Consider the following 17,676-nt stretch of genomic DNA (forward strand, 5'->3'; position numbering starts at 1 on the left):
CTCACTCACCCATCCATCCACTCACCCACCCACTCACTCACCCATCCATCCACTCACCCACCCATCCATCCATCCACTCACCCATCCATCCATCCACTCACCCACTCACCCATCCATCCACTCATCCATCCACTCACTCACCCATCTATCCATCCACTCACCCACTCACCCATCCATCCACTCATCCATCCATCTACTTACCCATCCACCCATAGCAACAAAACGAAATACAAGCTGCAGAACAACAAATACAGGACACGTGATTGTTCTGTAGAATAATATAGAAGATCATCAGCCAATCCAGAGCCGCACCATAACACAAATAGAGATCTCATCACTGTCTGGGGGGGAGGAGACGTCTGGGAGTGTCACTGATAGGGGCGGGGCTGAGCCTTCAATGTCCCAGAACTGTCACTGTCATCCAGTCAGCTGATCTGTAATCGGAACAGTCACGCCTCCAAACAGGGTGGAGACAGCTGATTGGACAATTCCACTTCCTCCTCCTCCCCCGACATGAGCTCAGATCAGAGTATACAGGACCCAGCGACTGAATGTGAGTACAATGTATATACTACACTGAGTACAATGTATATACTACACCGAGAGTACAATGTATATACTACACCGAGAGTACAATGTATATACTACACCGAGTACAATGTATATACTACACTGAGAGTACAATGTATATACTACACCGAGTACAATGTATATACTACACCGAGAGTACAATGTATATACTACACTGAGAGTACAATGTATATACTACACCGAGTACAATGTATATACTACACTGAGAGTACAATGTATATACTACACCGAGAGTACAATGTATATACTACACTGAGAGTACAATGTATATACTACACCGAGAGTACAATGTATATACTACACCGAGAGTACAATGTATATACTACACTGAGAGTACAATGTATATACTACACCGAGAGTACAATGTATATACTACACCGAGAGTACAATGTATATACTACACCGAGAGTACAATGTATATACTACACTGAGAGTACAATGTATATACTACACTGAGAGTACAATGTATATACTACACCGAGAGTACAATGTATATACTACACCGAGAGTACAATGTATATACTACACCGAGAGTACAATGTATATACTACACTGAGAGTACAATGTATATACTACACTGAGAGTACAATGTATATACTACACCGAGTACAATGTATATACTACACCGAGTACAATGTATATACTACACTGAGAGTACAATGTATATACTACACCGAGTACAATGTATATACTACACCGAGAGTACAATGTATATACTACACCGAGAGTACAATGTATATACTACACCGAGAGTACAATGTATATACTACACTGAGAGTACAATGTATATACTACACTGAGAGTACAATGTATATACTAGACTGAGAGTACAATGTATATACTACACTGAGAGTACAATGTATATACTACACCGAGTACAATGTATATACTACACCGAGAGTACAATGTATATACTACACCGAGAGTACAATGTATATACTACACCGAGTACAATGTATATACTACACTGAGAGTACAATGTATATACTACACAGAGTACAATGTATATACTACACCGAGAGTACAATGTATATACTACACCGAGAGTACAATGTATATACTACACCGAGAGTACAATGTATATACTACACCGAGAGTACAATGTATATACTACACTGAGAGTACAATGTATATACTACACCGAGAGTACAATGTATATACTACACTGAGAGTACAATGTATATACTACACTGAGTACAATGTATATACTACACTGAGAGTACAATGTATATACTACACCGAGAGTACAATGTATATACTACACTGAGAGTACAATGTATATACTACACTGAGAGTACAATGTATATACTACACTGAGTACAATGTATATACTACACCGAGTACAATGTATATACTACACTGAGAGTACAATGTATATACTACACTGAGAGTACAATGTATATACTACACTGAGAGTACAATGTATATACTACACTGAGAGTACAATGTATATACTACATCGAGTACAATGTATATACTATACTGAGAGTACAATGTATATACTACACTGAGAGTACAATGTATATACTACACCGAGTACAATGTATATACTACACTGAGAGTACAATGTATATACTACACCGAGTACAATGTATATACTACACCGAGTACAATGTATATACTACACCGAGTACAATGTATATACTACACCGAGTACAATGTATATACTACACCGAGTACAATGTATATACTACACCGAGAGTACAATGTATATACTACACTGAGAGTACAATGTATATACTACACTGAGAGTACAATGTATATACTACACCGAGTACAATGTATATACTACACCGAGAGTACAATGTATATACTACACCGAGAGTACAATGTATATACTACACTGAGAGTACAATGTATATACTACACCGAGTACAATGTATATACTACACCGAGCACTGAGTACAATGTATATACTACACCGAGCACTGAGTACAATGTATATACTACACAGAGTACAATGTATATACTACACAGAGTACAATGTATATACTACACTGAGAGTACAATGTATATACTACACTGAGAGTACAATGTATATACTACACTGAGAGTACAATGTATATACTACATCGAGTACAATGTATATACTATACTGAGAGTACAATGTATATACTACACTGAGAGTACAATGTATATACTACACCGAGTACAATGTATATACTACACTGAGAGTACAATGTATATACTACACCGAGTACAATGTATATACTACACCGAGTACAATGTATATACTACACCGAGTACAATGTATATACTACACCGAGTACAATGTATATACTACACTGAGAGTACAATGTATATACTACACTGAGAGTACAATGTATATACTACACTGAGAGTACAATGTATATACTACACTGAGAGTACAATGTATATACTACACCGAATACAATGTATATACTACACCGAGTACAATGTATATACTACACCGAGAGTACAATGTATATACTACACCGAGTACAATGTATATACTACACCGAGTACAATGTATATACTACACTGAGAGTACAATGTATATACTACACCGAGTACAATGTATATACTACACCGAGTACAATGTATATACTACACCGAGAGTACAATGTATATACTACACCGAGAGTACAATGTATATACTACCCTGAGAGTACAATGTATTATATACTACACCGAGTACAATGTATTATATACTACACCGAGTACAATGTATTATATACTACACCGAGAGTACAATGTATATACTACACTGAGAGTACAATGTATATACTACACTGAGAGTACAATGTATATACTACACCGAATACAATGTATATACTACACTGAGAGTACAATGTATATACTACACTGAGAGTACAATGTATATACTACACTGAGAGTACAATGTATATACTACACTGAGAGTACAATGTATATACTACACTGAGAGTACAATGTATATACTACACCGAGAGTACAATGTATATACTACACCGAGAGTACAATGTATATACTACACCGAGAGTACAATGTATATACTACACTGAGAGTACAATGTATATACTACACTGAGAGTACAATGTATATACTACACTGAGAGTACAATGTATATACTACACTGAGAGTACAATGTATATACTACACTGAGAGTACAATGTATATACTACACTGAGAGTACAATGTATATACTACACTGAGAGTACAATGTATATACTACACTGAGAGTACAATGTATATACTACACTGAGAGTACAATGTATATACTACACTGAGAGTACAATGTATATACTACACCGAGAGTACAATGTATATACTACACTGAGTACTGAATACAATGTATATACTACACCGAGCACTGCATACATATATCTCTATATCCCACTGACCGGTAAAGTGAATAACATTATCTCTAGAGATGTGTTCAGGCTCATTGATGGAGGTGGGGAAGGAAGGCTCATTGATGGAGGTGGGGAGGGAAGGCTCATTGATGGAGGAGGGGAGGGAAGGCTCATTGATGGAGGTGGGGAAGGAAGGCTCATTGATGGAGGTGGGGAGGGAAGGCTCATTGATGGAGGGGGGGAGGGAAGGCTCATTGATGGAGGAGGGGAGGGAAGGCTCATTGATGGAGGTGGGGAAGGAAGGCTCATTGATGGAGGTGGGGAGGGAAGGCTCATTGATGGAGGTGGGGAGGGAAGGCTCATTGATGGAGGTGGGGGAGGGAAGGCTCATTGATGGAGGTGGGGAGGGGAGGGAAGGCTCATTGATGGAGGTGGGGAGGGGAGGAATGGCTCATTGATGGAGGTGGGAGGGGAAAGTTAATTGATGGAGGTGGGGAGGGAAGGCTCATTGATGGAGGTGGGGAGGGGAAGGCTCATTGATGGAGGAGGGGAGGGAAGGCTCATTGATGGAGGTGGGGAGGGAAGGCTCATTGATGGAGGTGGGGAGGGAAGGCTCATTGATGGAGGTGGGGAGGGAAGGCTCATTGATGGAGGTGGGGAGGGAAGGCTCATTGATGGAGGTGGGGAGGGAAGGCTCATTGATGGAGGTGGGGAGGGAAGGCTCATTGGTGGAGATGGGGAGGGAAGGCTCATGGATGGAGATGGGGAGGGAAGGCTCATGGATGGAGGTGGGAGGGAAGGCTTATTGATGGAGGTGGGGGGGGAAGGCTCATTGAAGGCATTCTCTCCCCGCCTCCATCAGTGCGTTTTACTGCGTTCCAGTCCAGTCCAGTGCAGGAAAATGCAGCATGTTCTACATTGTAAAAAACAAATAACTTACTTTTCCAATCATGCGTTTTTTGATGCAGAACAATAATGCACTGGCCTGCATGTGGTGTAAAGTGGCCCTCAAAGTTCTCCCCCCCCCCCGTCACACTTTCATTTTGACTGTCGCAATAAAGCCGCACACTTCCTCATCAGCCGGGGACGTACAACGCCTCTGATCGCAGATCACACGGAGCAAGCAAATATTATCCCTGATAATAGAAAGACGAGCAAAGCCGGGGATAAGACGGAGCCGATAGAAAAACCCCAATATGGGAGACTACAATTCCCAGAATTTCTGTGGAAATATTTCTATGTGTGTTTATCGATCGTCACCAGATCTAGTTTAACCCCTTATTTACCGGGGAAATAGAAAAAAAAAAGTTAAAGTGGAGTTCCACCCAAAAATGTACCGGTGACCCCCTGACATGCCACATTTGTTGGGACACGTCACAGGTCCCAGAAGATTCCAATTTTCTGGCCATTCACAACGCGCAGTGTGGCTCGCGCATGCGCAGTGCGTGACCCCCGGCTGTGAAGCCACATCCGAGCAGCTTACAGTTACAATGCCGGTGCCACGGAAAGGAGGGTGAGAGAAGCAAAGCTTCGGTTGGACCATCGGTTGGACCATGGAACAAGTGAGTGTTGGATTAATAAAAGTTCGGCTCACACCTGCCCCCGTTTTGGGGTTTGCGGCAGAGGGCCATATTCTCCTAGATTTCCCGCGGGCGGCGCGTAAGCCATTTACACTCCGCCGCCCCAACCTACAGGAGCAAGTGCTGTATTCCCCAAACACTTGCTCCGTAAGTTGGGACGGCGGAGTGTAAATGGCCCGGCGTAGCCACGCGTATCTCCAAGGGGGCGGCTTCTATTTAAATTAAGCGCACCCCCGATTCTAACGAACTGCGCATGCGCCGGGCTTAAAATAGCCCAGTGCGCATGCTCCAGTTCTCGGCGTAAAACGTCAATGACGCCGACGTGTGCGTCATTGACGTAAAGTCGTATTCAAGAACGACTTAGGGAAACGACGTAGCCGACGGAAAAACACGACGCGGACCCGACGCCATACTTAACATGGCCTACGTGGGACTTGCGTAAACTTACCCCTCATATAGCAGGGGTAAGTTTACGCTTACGTTTACGCTTACTCCGCCCCTCCCCCCCACGCCAACGTGAGATTGGCTGATCATTATAGTGAATTCCCAACCCTCCAATCATTATGTAGAAAGCCTTCTCTTTAGGGGGGGTGTGGAATGACCCCCCGAAGTAGTGTGGTGGGTCAGTGTTAAACTAATGGGTTGGATTCTTAGCGAATGATGGGGTAAAGAATAGTTGGGGGGGCGGTACCTTTTAGCCTTTTTGTTAAAAAAAATAATTCTCCTGGAATCTCCTCCATGCTCCTCAGACTGTGCTGGAAGACACGGCAAACCTTCTGGCAATGGCAGACATTAATGTACCATCCTGGAGGAGTTGGACTACCTGTGCAAGTTCTATAGGGTCCAGCAGGGGCGGCTCTTCCATTGTGGGTTCACTGGCACCGCCCTCTCTCTCCATGCCGCCGCCCTCTCTCTTCATGCCGCCGCCCTCTCTATCCATGCCGCCGCCCTCTCTATCCATGCAGCCGCCCTCTCTATCCATGCCGCCGCCCTCTCTATCCATGCCGCCGCCCTCTCTATCCATGCCGCCGCCCTCTCTATCCATGCCGCCGCCCTCTCTATCCATGCAGCCGCCCTCTCTATCCATGCCGTCGCCTTCCTATCCATGCCGCCGCCCTCCCTATCCTTGTGCCTGGCCCCTTTCAGGACGACTCGTACGACGGCATCCCAGAACGGCAGCTCTCGCGCATCCACGGGGGGTGCACAGTGCAGCGATCGCGTCCACGGCTCTTTAAACCAATCACAACCGGTGACATGTAAACACGGAGATGCCGGGAATCGGCTCTCCTTGCCTCACACTGACAGAGTGTGTGGCAAGGAGAGCCGATCAGAGGCATCTCCACGCAGGGGGACATCTAGGAATGTAATCGGGGGCCCTGATTACAGCATAGCAATTTAGTGTCACCAATCAGTGCCCACCAGTGGCAGCAATCAGTGCCCACAAGTGCCACCAATCAGTGCCCATTAGCAATGCCAGTCAGTGCTGGCTATGAGTGTGGCCTATCAGTGATGCCCATTACTGCTGTCGATCAATGCCCATCAGTACCGTCTATTCGTGCCGCCTACTAGTGCCAACCAAGGGAAGGAAGTTACCGCTCCAGATGGGTATGTTGAGAAGATCAGCAATGGTTCAGGAAATCAAGGGTGCTGGCAATGCACGAAGCAACTGATATGAGGAAAGACGGGATGGACAGCCGCACTCCAAAAAAAAACATAATGTTGTCTTTATTGTAAAAAATTGATAAAAAATGCACTACAAAACAAGCAGAACACAGGAAAAACAGCCTCCGCGTTTCACACTCCGATTAGTGCTTAGTCATGGCATGACTAAGCACTAATCGGAGTGTGAAACGCGTAGGCTGTTTTCCCTGTGTTCTGCTTGTTTTGTAGTGCATTTTTTATCAATTGTATGTTTTTTTTTTTGGAGTGCGGCTGTCCATCCCGTCTTTCCTCATATCGATTACTAGTGCCACCTAACAGTGCCGCCTATCAGTGCTCATCAATGCCACATATGGGTGCCACCTGTCAGTGCCCATAAGTGCAGCAAATTAGTGCCTCCTAATTAGTGCCCATAAGTGCCACCAGTTCAGCCTATCGGTGCCACCTCATCAGCACACATCAGTGAAGGCGAAAAGTTACTTACCGTATTTATCGGCGTATACCGCGCATTTTTTTGCCCTGAATATCAGGGCAAAATCGTGGGTGTGCGATATACGCCGATACCCGCTTCCCGCGCCGAGTTTGAACTACTGCGCCGGCATATACCGAGCGCAGTACACTCGGGTATAGTCGGGCAGGCTCGGCTCCTCTCGCGGTCACGTCCTGGACGTACAGGACGCACAGGATGTGACCGCGAGAGGAGCCGAGCCTGCCCGACTATACCCGAATGTACTGCGCTCGGTATATGCCGGCGCAGTGGTTCAAACTCAGCGCGGGGATCGAGCGGGGAGGACACCGCAGAAGGACGCCGGACCCGACGAGGAGGACACCACCGAAGCCACACGCCGGACCCGACGAGGCCGCCGATGGACGCCACGCAAGACACCAAAACTGTAAGTACTAAAATGTTTTTTTTACAGGAATGCGGGTCCACTTTAGGGGTGCGCGCTATACGCCGGAGCGCGCAATACCACAATAAATACGGTAGTTACAAAATTCACTGACAGAAACTAAGTAAAAAACATATTTTTTTCAAATTTTTTGGTCTTATTTTTTATTTTATTTTTGTAAAAAATAAAAAACCCAGCAGTGTTTATATACCACTAAAAGAAAGCTCTATTTGTGTGAAGAAAATGATACAAAATAAGTTTGGGTACAGTGTAACATGACCGCGTAATTGTCATTCAAAGTGCCACAGTGCTGAAAGATGAAAAATGTCCTGGGCAGGAAGGGGTGGGGGGGGGGGGGGGGTGAAGTGTAGGCAAGTGGTTAAAAAGTGTTCCTTTAAATATATATATATATATATATATATATTTTTTGAGCAGAATCTAAAAAACATTGGGCTAGATTCAGAAAGCCCGCCGTAAGTTTGTGCGGGCGTAGCGTATCTCAGATACGCTACGCCGCCGTAACTTAGTGAGGCTGGGGCTGGATTCACAAAGAACCTGCGCCCTAAGTTACAGCGGCATAGCGTACATCTGCCGGCGTAAGCGCGCCGAATTCAAATTGTCAAGAGGTGGGCGTGTTTTATGCAAATAAAACATGACCCCACGTAAATGCCTTTTTTCACGAACGGCGCAAGCGCCGGCCGTGATCGTATCCCAGTGCGCATGCTCCTAATCACGTCGCAAATAGTCAATGCTTTCGACGTGAACGTAATTTACGCAAAGCCCTATTCGCGAACGACTTACGCAAACGGCGTCAAATTTTCAAAATTTGACGCGGGAACGACGTCCATACTTAACATTGGCTATGCCTCATATAGCAGGAGTAACGTTACGCCGGAAAAAGCCTTGCGCAAACGACGTAAAAAAAAACACCGGGCGCACGTACGTTTCTGCTCATTTGCATATTCTATGCTGAAATCGACGGAAGCGCCACCTAGCGGCCAGCGTAAATATGCACCCAAAGATACGACGGTGTAAGAGACTTACGCCAGTCGGATCTTAGCCTAATTTCGGCATATCTTGCTTTCTGAATACAGAAAGAAGATACGCCGGCGCAGCTTTTGAATTTACGCGGCGTATCAATAGATACGCCGGCGTAAATTCTTTCTGAATCTAGCCCAATCTTTACTAAATGCCAAAAAGGGAGAAAAAAAAGTCGATTGCTGAAAAGTTCTGTATGTCCCTCCAGTACAGTTCTGCTTCATTTCCGGAGCTGTATACGTGGTCCAGTTATTCTGCAGGCAGGGTTTTTAGTTCTCTTTTTATGAACACACCATTTGTATGTGACTTTTATGTGGATGATCTTTGTGACTTCCTCCTGTGATGTAACATTTGTCACTATAATTATCCTGCGGGAATTTCCCAGGGGCAGTGATCTCACCTCTCTATCTCTCCGGGGATAACAGATCTACTGCAGACCGGTGAGGAGAACGCCATACGAGACGGGAAAACAGAGGATCTGATCGGGAAGGTAGACGCCAATCCCTAATATATGGGGGCTCATTCACACTATATATAATGTGCCGTGTTTACTGTGTTGCAGGGTGGATAAAAATCAATGATTAAAAAAAAAAAAAATAATACACTGGGGCCCAGATTCACGTAGGAGATACGACGGCGTATCTCTGAGAGTGAGGCGTCGTATCTCGGCGCCTGATTCAAAGAATTTCTCTAAGATACGACCAGCGTAAGTCTCCTACGCCGTTGTATCTTAACTGCATAGTTACGCTGGCCGCTAGGTAGGGGTGCAACGGATCACAGTTGATCCGTGATCCGAACGAGTCACCCCCTTCGGATCGGAACACACTGTGATCCGCGGATTGCCGCGGCTCCGGAGCTAGGCCGAAGCCGCGGCCTTTCCTAACGCTATGGCCGTGGCTTCGGCCTACCTCCGGAGCCGCGGCCATAACGCTAGGAAAGGCCGCAGCTTTGGCCTAGTTCCGGAGCCGCGGCCATCTTGGTACACCCGGCGGCGGCCCTCCTCTGTTTACACCCACAGAGGAGGAGCCCGCACTCGTGGGGAAGAAGCACACGCTGGGAGTATCTGTACTGCCCGAGGGGGGACTCTTGCCCCGAGAGGAGGGGGGGTCTCTTGCCCCGAGAGGAGGGGGGTCTCTTGCCCCTAGAGGAGGGGGAGGGGTCTCTTGCCCCTAGAGGAGGGGGGGTCTCTTGCCCCTAGAAGAGGGGGGTCTCTTGCCCCAAGAGGAGGGGGGGGTCTCTTGCCCCTAGAGGAGGACGGGGTCTCTTGCCCCTAGAGGAGGACGGGGTCTCTTGCCCCGAGAGGAGGGGGGGGTCTCTTGTACTGAGAGGAGGGGGGGTGTTTGCACCGAGGGGGTACTATAGTTGGTGGGGGGAGGTGAACAGTGGGGGGGGGGGGGGGAGATGTGTATATTACAGTGGGGGAGAATTTTTTTATTTGCCGATCCGAAAAATGATCCGATCCGTGACTCCTGATCCGAGGAACGATCCGAACCATGAGTTTTTTGATCCGTTGCACCCCTACCGCTAGGGGCGTGTACGCTGATTTACGCCTAGAATATGTAAATCCGCCTATTCACGAACGTACGCCCGGCCGACGCAGTACAGATACGCCGTTTACGTTAGGCTTTTTCCGGCGTAAAGTTACCCCTGCTCTATGAGGCGTACCAATGTTAGGTATGGACGTCGGAACAGCGTCGATTACATCGTTTGCGTAAGTCGTTCGCGAATAGCACTGTGCGTCATTTACGTTCACGTCGAAAGCATTGGCTTTTTGCGGGTTAATTTGGAGCATGCACACTTCGTAAAAAGGGTCATTTACGTGGGGTCACAATAAATTAACATAAAACACGCTCCACATGTTCCATATTTGAATTAGGCGGGCTTACACCGGCCTATTTACGCTACGCCGCCGCAACTTTGCTTTAAGAATACTGCACTTGCCTGTGAAAGTTGTGGAGGCGTAGCGTAAATAGGATACGTTACACCCGCTCACAAATACGCGCTCCCTACGTGAATCTGGCCCCGGGGGTTTATATTTTGCTAAACATATTAAGACCACATTTTTTTTTAAAACTAAGATTTTTTTATTTTTTTACAAATAATGCTCCGTACACACCATCACTTTATGTGATGAAAAAAGATGAAGTTTTTAAAAACGTCACTTTAATTGACCGTGTGTGGGGGAAAACGTTGTTTTATGTCTTGTAAAAAACGACCAAAAAAAATTGAAGCATGCTTCAATTTTATGTGTCGTTTTTCAAAACGTCAACTTTTATGCCGCGTACACACCATCACTTTATGTGATGAAAAAAAAACGACATTTTCTGTAAAGTAAAAAATGACGTTTTTGAAACTTCAATTTTCAAAGACGAAGTTGCCTACACACCATCGTTTTTCTCACAATGTTCTAGCAAAGCGCGGTTACGTTCACCACGTTTTTCCATTGAAGCTCGCTTCATAAGTAGATTCTGGGCATGCGCGGATGAAAAAACGTTGTTTTAAACGACGTTTTTTGCTACACACGGTCAATTTCTGTGAAGTAAAAAATGACGTTTTGAAAAACGACACATAAAATTGAAGCATGCTTCAATTTTTTTTGGTCGTTTTTCAGAGGACATAAAACGACGTTTTCCCCCACACACGGTCAATTAAAGTGACGTTTTTAAAAACGTCGTTTTTTTTCATCACATAAAGTGATGGTGTGTACGGGGCATTACTTCACAGAAATTGACCGTGTGTAGCAAAAAACGTCGTTTAAAACGACGTTTTTTTCACCCGCGCATGCCCAGAAGCTACTTATGAAGCGAGCTTCAATGGAAAAACGTGGTGAACGTAACCTCGCTTTGCTAGAACATTGTGAGAAAATGATGGTGTGTAGGCAACTTCGTCTTTGAAAATTGAAGTTTCAAAAACGTCGTTTTTTACTTCACAGAAAATGTCGTTTTTTTTCATCACATAAAGTGATGGTGTGTACGGGGCATAAGTCATTTTTCCTTCTTCACTGATGTGCCCTAATGAGGCTGCACTGCTGGGCGCTGATGAGGCTGCACTGCTGGGCGCTGATGAGGCTGCACTGCTGGGCGCTAATGAGGCTGCACTGCTGGGCGCTGATGAGGCTGCACTAATGGTTGCTGATGAGGCTGCACTAATGGTTGCTGATGAGGCTGCACTAATGGTTGCTGATGAGGCTGCACTAATGGTTGCTGATGAGGCTGCACTAATGGTTGCTGATGAGGCTGCACTGCTGGGCGCTATTGAGGCTGCACTAATGGTTGCTGATGAGGCTGCACTAATGGTTGCTGATGAGGCTGCACTGCTGGGCGCTATTGAGGCTGCACTAATGGTTGCTGATGAGGCTGCACTAATGGTTGCTGATGAGGCTGCACTGCTGGGCGCTGATGAGGCTGCACTGCTGGGCGCTGATGAGGCTGCACTGCTGGGCGCTGATGAGGCTGCACTGCTGGGCGCTGATGAGGCTGCACTGCTGGGCGCTGATGAGGCTGCACTGCTGGGCGCTGATGGGGCTACACTGCTGGTTACTGATGGGCTGCACTGGTGGGGGCTGTTGAGGGTGCTCTGGTGGGCGCTGTTGAGACTGCACTGCTGGGCGCTATTGAGGCTGCACTAATGGTTGCTGATGAGGCTGCACTGCTGGGCGCTGATGAGGCTGCACTGCTGGGCGCTGATGAGGCTGCACTGCTGGGCGCTGATGAGGCTGCACTGCTGGGGCTACACTGATGGTTACTGATGGGCTGCACTGGTGGGGGCTGTTGAGGCTGCACTGGTGGGCGCTGATGGGGCTACACTGATGGTTACTGATGGGCTGCACTGGTGGGGGCTGTTGAGGCTGCACTGGTGGGCACTGTTGAGACTGTACTGCTGGGCACTATTGAGGCTGCACTAATGGTTGCTGATGAGGCTGCACTGATGGGCACTTATAAGGCTGCCCTGATAATCTGAGAGATACAAAGTAAGATTGATTAGACAGAAGATGGAGAGATCTTCATTTCTTCCCTAGAGAAAGTATCTCCTTTTTTTTCCAGACAATTAATATTTTAACTTTTATTTTTGTTTTGTTGATTTTTTTTATTAAAAGGCACAAAATAAAAAAAAATGCCCAAATGTGTGTGCCGAATATTTTATAATATAGACCCCTGTTTGTTATCTATGACAACTTTATTTCTGCATGAACAGGATAATGGCAGAGATGTAACAATTGCTGTGGGGGGATGGGGGAGGGGGGGGGTGTACAGGAATGAAATTGGTAACCTATAATAACAAACATATAACGGGTATAAAAGTCCTGCCTAGTCAGCCAATAGCGAGGGCTCTGGGAAGCAGCCAATAGCATGCTGGAAGCTCATTTCAGACCGTTTCTGGTTCATTTTGATAACTTAATACCATTTAACATTGTTAGCGTTTTGCTAAACTGACCGTTGTAATAATTCCATGGCCTCAGGGAGGAGCAAATGTGGCCCCTCCTCTCGCTGAGGACCACATCTTCAAAGCAACGTGTAGCCTAGGCTCACCTGGGTCGGTTTGGTGTATTATCCTGTTTTCACCAGCAGGTGGCACTGCAAGTACAACCCCCGTCACCCCTCTGCGTCACCACATTGACCGCCCCATACAAATGGCACCTTTGCCCTTAAGCAGTGTTTCTCAATTCCAGTCCTTAACCACTTAAGGACCGGACCGATATGCTGCTAAATGACCCAAGGGGTTTTTACAATTCGGCACTGCGTCGCTTTAACAGACAATTGCGCGGTTGTGCGATGCGACTCCCAAACAAAATTGGCGTCCTTTTTTCCCCCACAAATAGAGCTTTCTTTTGGTGGTATTTGATCACCTCTGCGGTTTTGAATTTTTGCGCTATAAACAAAAATAGAGCGACAATTTTGAAAAAAATGCAATATTTTTTTACTTTTTGCTATAATAAATATCCCCCAAAAACATATATAACATTTTTTTCCCTCAGTTTAGGCCGATACGTATTCTTCTACATATTTTTGGTAAAAAAAACCGCAATAAGCGTTTATTGATTGGTTTGCGCAAAATTTATAGCGTTTACAAAATAGGGGATAGTTTTATTGCATTTTTATGATTTTTTTTTTTTTTTACTACTAATGGCGGAGATCAGCGATTTTTTTTCCGTGACTGCGACATTATGGCGGACACTTCGGACAATTTTGACACATTTTTGGGACCATTGTCATTTTCACAGCAAAAAATGCATTTAAATTGCATTGTTTATTGTGAAAATGACAGTTGCAGTTTGGGAGTTAACCAGAGGGGGCGCTGTAGGAGTTAGGGTTCACCTAGTGTGTGTTTACAACTGTAGGGGGGTGTGGCTGTAGGTCTGACGTCATCGATCGAGTCTCCCTATAAAAGGGATCACTCGATCGATACGCCGCCATAGTGAAGCACGGGGAAGCTGTGTTTACATACGACTCTCCCCGTTCTTCAGCTCCGGGGAGCGATCGCGAGGGGGCGGCTAGAAATGAATAGCCGCGCCGTCGTCCCAGATCGCTCCTGAAGCCACGGGAACCGCCGCATGTACCGGGGGGGGGGGGGTGTCCCGATCGGACCCACGTCTAGGCAGGGAAGTACAGGTACGCCAATGTGCCTGTCCGTGCCATTCTGCCGACGTATATGTACATGCGGCGGTCCGGAAGTGGTTAAGGCGCCCCAACAGGTCATGTTTTCAGGCTTCCCATTATTTTGCACACGTGATTCGGTCGGTTTCTAGTAATCATCACAGCCGTTTTTCATCTGAGGGAAATCCTGAAAACATGACCCGCGGGGGCGCCTTGAGGACAGGAGTTGAGAAAGACTGCTCTAACGTATACCTCCTACCAGTGGCAGTGCGTCCATAGAGGACGCAGGAGCGCCGCCCCCTCTCTCCTGCACCACCACTGAAAAACAATACACAGATTCATGCATTGTATGAATCTCTGTGTATTGTCGCCACTGCCACCCACTATTCAGATGGCCGCCCCCCTGGTGAGCGCCGGCCATCTGAATAACGGCAGCTGGTTGGCTGTGGAAGTGTCTGTCAGAGCCAGCGGCCTGAGGGCTGTAATCGGCTTCCAAATAGTTAACCAGGGGAAGCACGGGAGGTGCGTTCCCTGGCTAACACTGACAGGCGTCTCAGCCAATCAGGTTCACCGGTTCTGGTTACCGGTAACCTGATTGGCTGAAGCGAAATCAAGGGCGGGACTACTTCGAGGGATCTTGGACGTGGAGGAAGATCCGAGGATGGCTGACCGAGAAAGGGAAGTGCCAGGCGGGGGGCAATCTGGCGGCATTTTAGGGGAAAACTGGTGGCAATTGATGGGCACAGTGGCTGCGTTTGGCATGGCACAGTGGTGACAATTGATGGGCACAGTGGCTGCGTTTGGCATGGCACAGTGGTGACAATTGATGGGCACAGTGGTGACAATTAATGGGCACAGTGGCTGCATTTGGCATGGCACAGTGGCTGCATTTGGCATGGCACAGTGGCGACAATTGATGGGCACAGTGGCTGCGTTTGGCATGGCACAGTGGTGACAATTGATGGGCATAGTGGCGACAAAATGATGGCGTGGCACAGTTGTGACAATTGATGGGCACAGTGGTGACAATTGATGGGCACAGTGGTGACAATTGATGGGCACAGTGGCTGCGTTTGATGGCACAGTGGCGACAATTTTATGGCACAGTGGCTGCGTTTGATGGGCACAGTGACGGCAATTGATGTTTTATTTTTGTTCGCCCCCCCCCCCCCAAAAAAAATTGAGCACCACCTGCCACTGCCTCCTACACTATGAATGGGTGCTTGGTGGAGTAGAAAAAGGTGGCATGATCCGGCGGCGCTGACATATTCTGTAGCGTTGTACAAATCTTGGAGGCTATTTGAGAAAAAGTGTTGTTTTTTTGTAGAAACTGTAAAACCAACCTGTTGTGAAGTTATACTTGTATCACCTGTAATTATAATTGAGCGTCGTTCTGCTGTGCTTATCGCAGGTCTCCCTGGCATGGACGGTGCCCGCTGACCCACACCCACCTTGGGAAGAGAAGATGCGGGCGAGGGCAGATGATTGACAGACTTTACGACCAGTCAGAGTATTAATCAAGGTAAATCTCACATTGAATGTCCAAGTCCTATTATGGGATATACAGTCCCTATTTAAATGCCAGTCCCCCCAAAAGTGGGGATTTAGTTATAGGTGGAGCAGGGGCCTTCAGGGCTCTGTAAACCCACAAGCAAGAGAGAAGAGCGCACAGGCGGTGGTGCAATGCCCATTTATTTTATGGTAAAAATGCACTCACAAGAAAAAAATGAATTGAAGCTTATCAATCACTAGATATGCGCAGAACGTAAAAATAGGACTTGGACGTTGAATGTCCAAGGTGCAGTCCCTATTTAAACGTCAGTCCCCCCCAAAAGTGGGGTTTTAGTAGAGCAAGGGCCTCTAGGGCTCTGTAAACCCACAAGCAAGAGAGAAGAGCGCACAGGCTCTGGTGCAACGTTGGCATATGATAAAAACTAGATAAAAATGCACTCACAAGAAAAAAAATTAATTGGAGATTATCAATCACTAGATATGTGCAGAACGGAAAAATAGGACTTGGACATTAAATGTCCAAGTCCTATTATGGGAAATACAGTTCCTATTTAAATGACACTCCCCCCAAAAGTGGGGTTTTAGTTATAGGTGGAGCAAGGGGCCTCTAGGGCTCTGTAACCCACAAACAAGAGGCAATACCCTAGAAAAAATGGGATATACAGGCACTATTTAAATGACGGTCCCCCCAAAAGTGGGGTTATAGTTATTGTATGATAAAAATGCACTCACAAGAAAAAAAAGAATCAGAGCTTATCAATCACTAGATATGTGCAGAACGGAAAAATAGGACTTGGACATTGAGGCCCAGATTCAGAAAGATCAGCGGATCTTTCTGCTGGCGTAACGTAACTCATTAACGTTACGCCGCCGCAAGTTTTTCAGGCAAGTGCTGTATTCACAAAGCACTTGCCTGTAAAGTTGCGGCGGCGTAGCGTAAACTACCCGGCGGAATTCAAATTTGGCGGGTAGGGGGCGTGTATCATTTAAATGATACGCGTCCCCGCGCCGAACGAACTGCGCATGCGCCGGCCGCGAATGAATCCCAGTGCGCATGCTCCAAATGACGTCGGCAACTCGTCATGCTTTCGACGTTTACGCAAATTACGTCCATCCGTATTCGCGAACGACTTACGCAAACAACGTAAAAAATGCAAATTTCGTCGCGGGAACGACGGCCATACTTAACAATGGCTGCGCCTCATAGACCCAGGGGTAACTATACGCCGGAAAAAGCCGAACGCAAACGACGTAAAAAAAAGCGCCGGGTGCTCGTTTCTTTCTGTATCGGCGTAACTCCTCATTTGCATATTCCTCGCGTATACAAACGGAAGCGCCACCTAGCGGACAGCGTGAGATTGCAGCCTAAGATCCGACGGTGTAAGTCACTTACACCTGTCGGATCTTGGGGATATCTATGCGTAACTGATTCTCTGAATCAGCCGCATAGATCCGACTGACGGAACTCAGAGATACGACGGCGTATCTCTTTGTGAATCTGGCCCTGAATGTCCAA

General features: G+C 46.5%; 1 protein-coding gene across 4 annotated transcripts in view; it reads left to right on the forward strand.

Moving 5' to 3' along the window:
• Positions 1–452: 452 nt before the first annotated feature.
• Positions 453–17,676, forward strand: part of LOC120939771 (ubiquitin carboxyl-terminal hydrolase CYLD-like) — a 69,931-nt gene continuing 52,707 nt past the window's right edge. For 3 of the 4 annotated variants that reach the window (XM_040352119.1, XM_040352122.1, XM_040352120.1), the window contains exons 1-2: positions 453–553; positions 16,060–16,170. The gene's annotated coding sequence lies outside the window, so the exon portion shown is untranslated. Of the gene's footprint in view, positions 554–9,285; positions 9,545–16,059; positions 16,171–17,676 lie in introns of those variants that run through there. The other variant, XM_040352121.1, reaches the window with a different exon arrangement.

This window comes from Rana temporaria, chromosome 5 (genome assembly GCF_905171775.1).
Source record: "Rana temporaria chromosome 5, aRanTem1.1, whole genome shotgun sequence".
Classification (NCBI taxonomy): Eukaryota; Metazoa; Chordata; class Amphibia; order Anura; family Ranidae; genus Rana; species Rana temporaria.